The sequence below is a fragment of the Natator depressus genome, chromosome 28 (assembly GCF_965152275.1).
Source record: "Natator depressus isolate rNatDep1 chromosome 28, rNatDep2.hap1, whole genome shotgun sequence".
Classification (NCBI taxonomy): domain Eukaryota; kingdom Metazoa; phylum Chordata; order Testudines; family Cheloniidae; genus Natator; species Natator depressus.
This window is the reverse complement of record NC_134261.1, coordinates 11,237,279-11,244,778: the sequence shown is the minus strand read 5'-3', so window position 1 is coordinate 11,244,778 and position 7,500 is coordinate 11,237,279. Positions and strand designations below refer to the sequence as shown.

The window sequence follows — 7,500 nt, the reverse complement described above, 5'->3', positions numbered from 1 at the left end:
GGGACTTAAGCCCGGAGCCCGGGGCAGGGCGGCCCCGGACGGACGGGGCTCCGCCTGGCCCCTGCCCGCGGGGGCAGGCTCCGGGTTGACCTGGTGGCCGGAGGAGAATTAAGCCCGGAGCCCGGGGCAGGGCGACCCCGGACGGACGGGGCTCCGCCGGCCCCTGCCCGCGGGGGCAGGCTCCGGGTTGACCTGGTGGCCGGAGGAGAATTAAGCCCGGAGCCCGGGGCAGGGCGACCCCGGACGGACGGGGGTCCGCCTGGCCCCTGCCCGCGGGGGCAGGCTCCGGGTTGACCTGGTGGCCGGACGGGGATTAAGCCCGGAGCCCGGGGCAGGGCGACCCCGGACGGACGGGGCTCCGCCGGCCCCTGCCCGCGGGGGCTGGCTCCGGGTTGACCTGGTGGCCGCTCGGGACTTAAGCCCGGAGCCCGGGGCAGGGCGACCCCGGACGGACGGGGCTCCGCCTGGCCCCTGCCCGCGGGGGCAGGCTCCGGGTTGACCTGGTGGCCGGACGGGGAATAAGCCCGGAGCCCGGGGCAGGGCGACCCCGGACGGACGGGGGTCCGCCGGCCCCTGCCCGCGGGGGCAGGCTCCGGGTTGACCTGGTGGCCGCTCGGGACTTAAGCCCGGAGCCCGGGGCAGGGCGACCCCGGACGGACGGGGCTCCGCCGGCCCCTGCCCGCGGGGGAAGGCTCCGGGTTGACCTGGTGGCCGGACGGGGATTAAGCCCGGAGCCCGGGGCAGGGCGACCCCGGACGGACGGGGCTCCGCCGGCCCCTGCCCGCGGGGGCAGGCTCCGGGTTGACCTGGTGGCCGGAGGAGAATTAAGCCCGGAGCCCGGGGCAGGGCGACCCCGGACGGACGGGGGTCCGCCTGGCCCCTGCCCGCGGGGGTAGGCTCCGGGTTGACCTGGTGGCCGGACGGGAATTAAGCCCGGAGCCCGGGGCAGGGCGACCCCGGACGGACGGGGGTCCGCCTGGCCCCTGCCCGCGGGGGCAGGCTCCGGGTTGACCTGGTGGCCGGACGGGAATTAAGCCCGGAGCCCGGGGCAGGGCGACCCCGGACGGACGGGGGTCCGCCGGCCCCTGCCCGCGGGGGCAGGCTCCGGGTTGACCTGGTGGCCGGAGGAGAATTAAGCCCGGAGCCCGGGGCAGGGCGACCCCGGACGGACGGGGGTCCGCCTGGCCCCTGCCCGCGGGGGCAGGCTCCGGGTTGACCTGGTGGCCGGAGGAGAATTAAGCCCGGAGCCCGGGGCAGGGCGACCCCGGACGGACGGGGGTCCGCCTGGCCCCTGCCCGCGGGGGCAGGCTCCGGGTTGACCTGGTGGCCGGAGGAGAATTAAGCCCGGAGCCCGGGGCAGGGCGACCCCGGACGGACGGGGGTCCGCCTGGCCCCTGCCCGCGGGGGCAGGCTCCGGGTTGACCTGGTGGCCGGACGGGGATTAAGCCCGGAGCCCGGGGCAGGGCGACCCCGGACGGACGGGGCTCCGCCGGCCCCTGCCCGCGGGGGCTGGCTCCGGGTTGACCTGGTGGCCGCTCGGGACTTAAGCCCGGAGCCCGGGGCAGGGCGACCCCGGACGGACGGGGCTCCGCCTGGCCCCTGCCCGCGGGGGCAGGCTCCGGGTTGACCTGGTGGCCGGACGGGGAATAAGCCCGGAGCCCGGGGCAGGGCGACCCCGGACGGACGGGGGTCCGCCGGCCCCTGCCCGCGGGGGCAGGCTCCGGGTTGACCTGGTGGCCGCTCGGGACTTAAGCCCGGAGCCCGGGGCAGGGCGACCCCGGACGGACGGGGCTCCGCCGGCCCCTGCCCGCGGGGGCAGGCTCCGGGTTGACCTGGTGGCCGGACGGGGATTAAGCCCGGAGCCCGGGGCAGGGCGACCCCGGACGGACGGGGCTCCGCCGGCCCCTGCCCGCGGGGGCAGGCTCCGGGTTGACCTGGTGGCCGGAGGAGAATTAAGCCCGGAGCCCGGGGCAGGGCGACCCCGGACGGACGGGGGTCCGCCTGGCCCCTGCCCGCGGGGGTAGGCTCCGGGTTGACCTGGTGGCCGGACGGGAATTAAGCCCGGAGCCCGGGGCAGGGCGACCCCGGACGGACGGGGGTCCGCCTGGCCCCTGCCCGCGGGGGCAGGCTCCGGGTTGACCTGGTGGCCGGACGGGAATTAAGCCCGGAGCCCGGGGCAGGGCGACCCCGGACGGACGGGGGTCCGCCGGCCCCTGCCCGCGGGGGCAGGCTCCGGGTTGACCTGGTGGCCGGAGGAGAATTAAGCCCGGAGCCCGGGGCAGGGCGACCCCGGACGGACGGGGGTCCGCCTGGCCCCTGCCCGCGGGGGCAGGCTCCGGGTTGACCTGGTGGCCGGACGGGAATTAAGCCCGGAGCCCGGGGCAGGGCGACCCCGGACGGACGGGGGTATGCCGGCCCCTGCCCGCGGGGGCAGGCTCCGGGTTGACCTGGTGGCCGGAGGAGAATTAAGCCCGGAGCCCGGGGCAGGGCGACCCCGGACGGACGGGGGTCCGCCTGGCCCCTGCCCGCGGGGGCAGGCTCCGGGTTGACCTGGTGGCCGGACGGGGATTAAGCCCGGAGCCCGGGGCAGGGCGACCCCGGACGGACGGGGCTCCGCCGGCCCCTGCCCGCGGGGGCTGGCTCCGGGTTGACCTGGTGGCCGCTCGGGACTTAAGCCCGGAGCCCGGGGCAGGGCGGCCCCGGACGGACGGGGCTCCGCCTGGCCCCTGCCCGCGGGGGCAGGCTCCGGGTTGACCTGGTGGCCGGACGGGGAATAAGCCCGGAGCCCGGGGCAGGGCGACCCCGGACGGACGGGGGTCCGCCGGCCCCTGCCCGCGGGGGCAGGCTCCGGGTTGACCTGGTGGCCGCTCGGGACTTAAGCCCGGAGCCCGGGGCAGGGCGACCCCGGACGGACGGGGGTATGCCGGCCCCTGCCCGCGGGGGCAGGCTCCGGGTTGACCTGGTGGCCGGTTTGCTTTCGGGCCACCAGGTCAACCCGCTGCCTGTATGGGGTTGACCTGGTGGCCGCTTTCCTTCCCGGCCACCAGGTCAACCCGCTGAATGTATGGGCTTGACCTGGTGGCCGCTTTCCTTCCCGGCCACCAGGTCAACCCGCTGAATGTATGGGGTTGACCTGCTGGCCGCTTTTCTTCCCGGCCACCAGGTCAACCCGCTGAATGTATGGGGTTGACCTGCTGGCCGCTTTCCTTCCCGGCCACCAGGTCAACCCGCTGAATGTATGGGGTTGACCTGCTGGCCGCTTTCCTTCCCGGCCACCAGGTCAACCCGCTGAATGTATGGGGTTGACCTGCTGGCCGCTTTCCTTCCCGGCCACCAGGTCAACCCGCTGAAAGTATGGGGTTGACCTGGTGGCCGCTTTCCTTCCCGGCCACCAGGTCAACCCGCTGCCGGCATGGGGTTGACCTGCTGGCCGCAGAGGGGCAGGCTCCGGGTTGACCTGGTGGCCGGAGGAGAATTAAGCCCGGAGCCCGGGGCAGGGCGACCCCGGACGGACGGGGGTCCGCCTGGCCCCTGCCCGCGGGGGCAGGCTCCGGGTTGACCTGGTGGCCGGACGGGAATTAAGCCCGGAGCCCGGGGCAGGGCGACCCCGGACGGACGGGGGTATGCCGGCCCCTGCCCGCGGGGGCAGGCTCCGGGTTGACCTGGTGGCCGGAGGAGAATTAAGCCCGGAGCCCGGGGCAGGGCGACCCCGGACGGACGGGGATCCGCCTGGCCCCTGCCCGCGGGGGCAGGCTCCGGGTTGACCTGGTGGCCGCTCGGGACTTAAGCCCGGAGCCCGGGGCAGGGCGGCCCCGGACGGACGGGGCTCCGCCTGGCCCCTGCCCGCGGGGGCAGGCTCCGGGTTGACCTGGTGGCCGGAGGAGAATTAAGCCCGGAGCCCGGGGCAGGGCGACCCCGGACGGACGGGGCTCCGCCGGCCCCTGCCCGCGGGGGCAGGCTCCGGGTTGACCTGGTGGCCGGACGGGAATTAAGCCCGGAGCCCGGGGCAGGGCGACCCCGGACGGACGGGGCTCCGCCGGCCCCTGCCCGCGGGGGCAGGCTCCGGGTTGACCTGGTGGCCGGAGGAGAATTAAGCCCGGAGCCCGGGGCAGGGCGACCCCGGACGGACGGGGGTCCGCCTGGCCCCTGCCCGCGGGGGCAGGCTCCGGGTTGACCTGGTGGCCGGACGGGAATTAAGCCCGGAGCCCGGGGCAGGGCGACCCCGGACGGACGGGGGTATGCCGGCCCCTGCCCGCGGGGGCAGGCTCCGGGTTGACCTGGTGGCCGGAGGAGAATTAAGCCCGGAGCCCGGGGCAGGGCGACCCCGGACGGACGGGGGTCCGCCTGGCCCCTGCCCGCGGGGGCAGGCTCCGGGTTGACCTGGTGGCCGGACGGGAATTAAGCCCGGAGCCCGGGGCAGGGCGACCCCGGACGGACGGGGGTATGCCGGCCCCTGCCCGCGGGGGCAGGCTCCGGGTTGACCTGGTGGCCGGAGGAGAATTAAGCCCGGAGCCCGGGGCAGGGCGACCCCGGACGGACGGGGGTCCGCCTGGCCCCTGCCCGCGGGGGCAGGCTCCGGGTTGACCTGGTGGCCGGAGGAGAATTAAGCCCGGAGCCCGGGGCAGGGCGACCCCGGACAGACGGGGGTCCGCCTGGCCCCTGCCCGCGGGGGCAGGCTCCGGGTTGACCTGGTGGCCGGACGGGAATTAAGCCCGGAGCCCGGGGCAGGGCGACCCCGGACGGACGGGGCTCCGCCGGCCCCTGCCCGCGGGGGCAGGCTCCGGGTTGACCTGGTGGCCGCTCGGGACTTAAGCCCGGAGCCCGGGGCAGGGCGACCCCGGACGGACGGGGGTATGCCGGCCCCTGCCCGCGGGGGCAGGCTCCGGGTTGACCTGGTGGCCGGTTTGCTTTCGGGCCACCAGGTCAACCCGCTGCCTGTATGGGGTTGACCTGGTGGCCGCTTTCCTTCCCGGCCACCAGGTCAACCCGCTGAATGTATGGGGTTGACCTGCTGGCCGCTTTCCTTCCCGGCCACCAGGTCAACCCGCTGAATGTATGGGGTTGACCTGCTGGCCGCTTTTCTTCCCGGCCACCAGGTCAACCCGCTGAATGTATGGGGTTGACCTGCTGGCCGCTTTCCTTCCCGGCCACCAGGTCAACCCGCTGAATGTATGGGGTTGACCTGCTGGCCGCTTTCCTTCCCGGCCACCAGGTCAACCCGCTGAATGTATGGGGTTGACCTGCTGGCCGCTTTTCTTCCCGGCCACCAGGTCAACCCGCTGAATGTATGGGGTTGACCTGCTGGCCGCTTTCCTTCCCGGCCACCAGGTCAACCCGCTGAATGTATGGGGTTGACCTGCTGGCCGCTTTCCTTCCCGGCCACCAGGTCAACCCGCTGAATGTATGGGGTTGACCTGCTGGCCGCTTTCCTTCCCGGCCACCAGGTCAACCCGCTGAATGTATGGGGTTGACCTGCTGGCCGCTTTCCTTCCCGGCCACCAGGTCAACCCGCTGAATGTATGGGGTTGACCTGCTGGCCGCTTTCCTTCCCGGCCACCAGGTCAACCCGCTGAAAGTATGGGGTTGACCTGGTGGCCGCTTTCCTTCCCGGCCACCAGGTCAACCCGCTGAAAGTATGGGGTTGACCTGGTGGCCGCTTTCCTTCCCGGCCACCAGGTCAACCCGCTGCCGGCATGGGGTTGACCTGCTGGCCGCAGAGGGGCAGGCTCCGGGTTGACCTGGTGGCCGGACGGGGATTAAGCCCCGGCTCGGAGCAGGGCAAGCCCGGGCGGAGGGGGGTCCGCTTGGCCCCTGCCCGCGGGGGCAGGCTCCGGGTTGACCTGGTGGCCGGTTTGCTTTCGGGCCACCAGGTCAACCCGCTGCCTGTATGGGGTTGACCTGGTGGCCGCTTTCCTTCCCGGCCACCAGGTCAACCCGCTGAATGTATGGGGTTGACCTGCTGGCCGCTTTCCTTCCCGGCCACCAGGTCAACCCGCTGAATGTATGGGGTTGACCTGCTGGCCGCTTTCCTTCCCGGCCACCAGGTCAACCCGCTGAATGTATGGGGTTGACCTGCTGGCCGCTTTCCTTCCCGGCCACCAGGTCAACCCGCTGAATGTATGGGGTTGACCTGCTGGCCGCTTTCCTTCCCGGCCACCAGGTCAACCCGCTGAAAGTATGGGGTTGACCTGCTGGCCGCTTTCCTTCCCGTCCACCAGGTCAACCCGCTGAATGTATGGGGTTGACCTGCTGGCCGCTCTGCTTCCCGGCCACCAGGTCAACCCCCTGCCGGTATGGGGTTGACCTGCTGGCCGCAGAGGGGCAGGCTCCGGGTTGACCTGGTGGCCGGCAGGGACTTCAGCCCCAGGGCCCCTGGCAGGGCGACCCTGCCCTTGTTCCCCAGAAAAGGAGAGAGCTGGCTCGCAGCGGGAAAAGCTGCCTACGGCACCTGGGATTCCCAGGCGGTCACCCATCCAAGTACTAGCCAGGCCCGGGACGGTTTACCTTCCGAGATCGGACGGGATCGGGGGCCTTCCGTCCGGTATGGCCGTAGGCACTCGGCTCCGGTCCGCCTCGTCCCCTTTCCCTTACTGACTCCCCTGCCTCGGGTGGGCCCGATCCTTTTTTCCGTTTTTTTTTTTCGCTCCGGAGGCTTCATGAGCCCCCCCCCAACACCCCTTTGGGGGTCGGTGAAAATTTTTTTTTCAGACTTCCAGGGGCCCGATCCTGGCCGCGGGCACCCGGCTCCGGGCCGCCTCGTCCCCTTTCCCTTACTGACTCCGCTGCCTCGGGTGGGCCCGATCCTTTTTTCCGGTTTTTTTTTTCCGCTCCGGAGGCTTCGTGAGCCCCCCCCAACACCACTTTGGGGGTCGGTGAAAAAATTTTTTTCAGACTTCCAGGGGCCCGATCCTGGCCGCGGGCACCCGGCTCCGGGCACCCGGCTCCGGGCCGCCTCGTCCCCTTTCCCTTACTGACTCCCCTGCCTCGGGTGGGCCCGATCCTTTTTTCCGTTTTTTTTTTTTTTCGCTCCGGAGGCTTTATGAGCCCCCCCCAATACCACTTTGGGGGTCGGTGAAAAAAATTTTTCAGACTTCCAGGGGCCCGATCCTGGCCGCCGGCACCCGGCTCCGGGCACCCGGCTCCGGGCCGCCTCGTCCCCTTTCCCTTACTGACTCCCCTGCCTCGGGTGGGCCCGATCCTTTTTTCCGTTTTTTTTTTTTTCGCTCCGGAGGCTTTATGAGGCCCCCCCTAACCGTTTTTGGGGTCGGTGAAAATTTTTAGTCAGACTTCCAGGGGCCCGATCCTGGCCGCGGCTTCGCAGGCTGGCCTGGGGGGGGGGGCATCTCTAGCTCCGGCCGCGGACGGCGAGACGCTCGGCCACCAGGTCAGCCCGGAGGAAAAGGCTGAAAAAAATGTCTAAGTCCCCCCGGGACACCAGGTCAACCCGGAGGAAAAGGCTGAAAAAAATGTCTAAGTCCCCCCGGGACACCAGGTCAACCC

The 7,500-nt window shown here is 72.4% G+C and overlaps 1 non-coding gene across 1 annotated transcript; it reads right to left on the bottom strand.

Annotated features, from left to right (window-relative positions):
• Positions 1-6,436: 6,436 nt before the first annotated feature.
• Positions 6,437-6,555, bottom strand: LOC141979814 (5S ribosomal RNA). Its single transcript, XR_012637204.1, has one exon. It is a non-coding gene; the product is annotated as a 5S ribosomal RNA (ribosomal RNA).
• Positions 6,556-7,500: the final 945 nt, after the last annotated feature.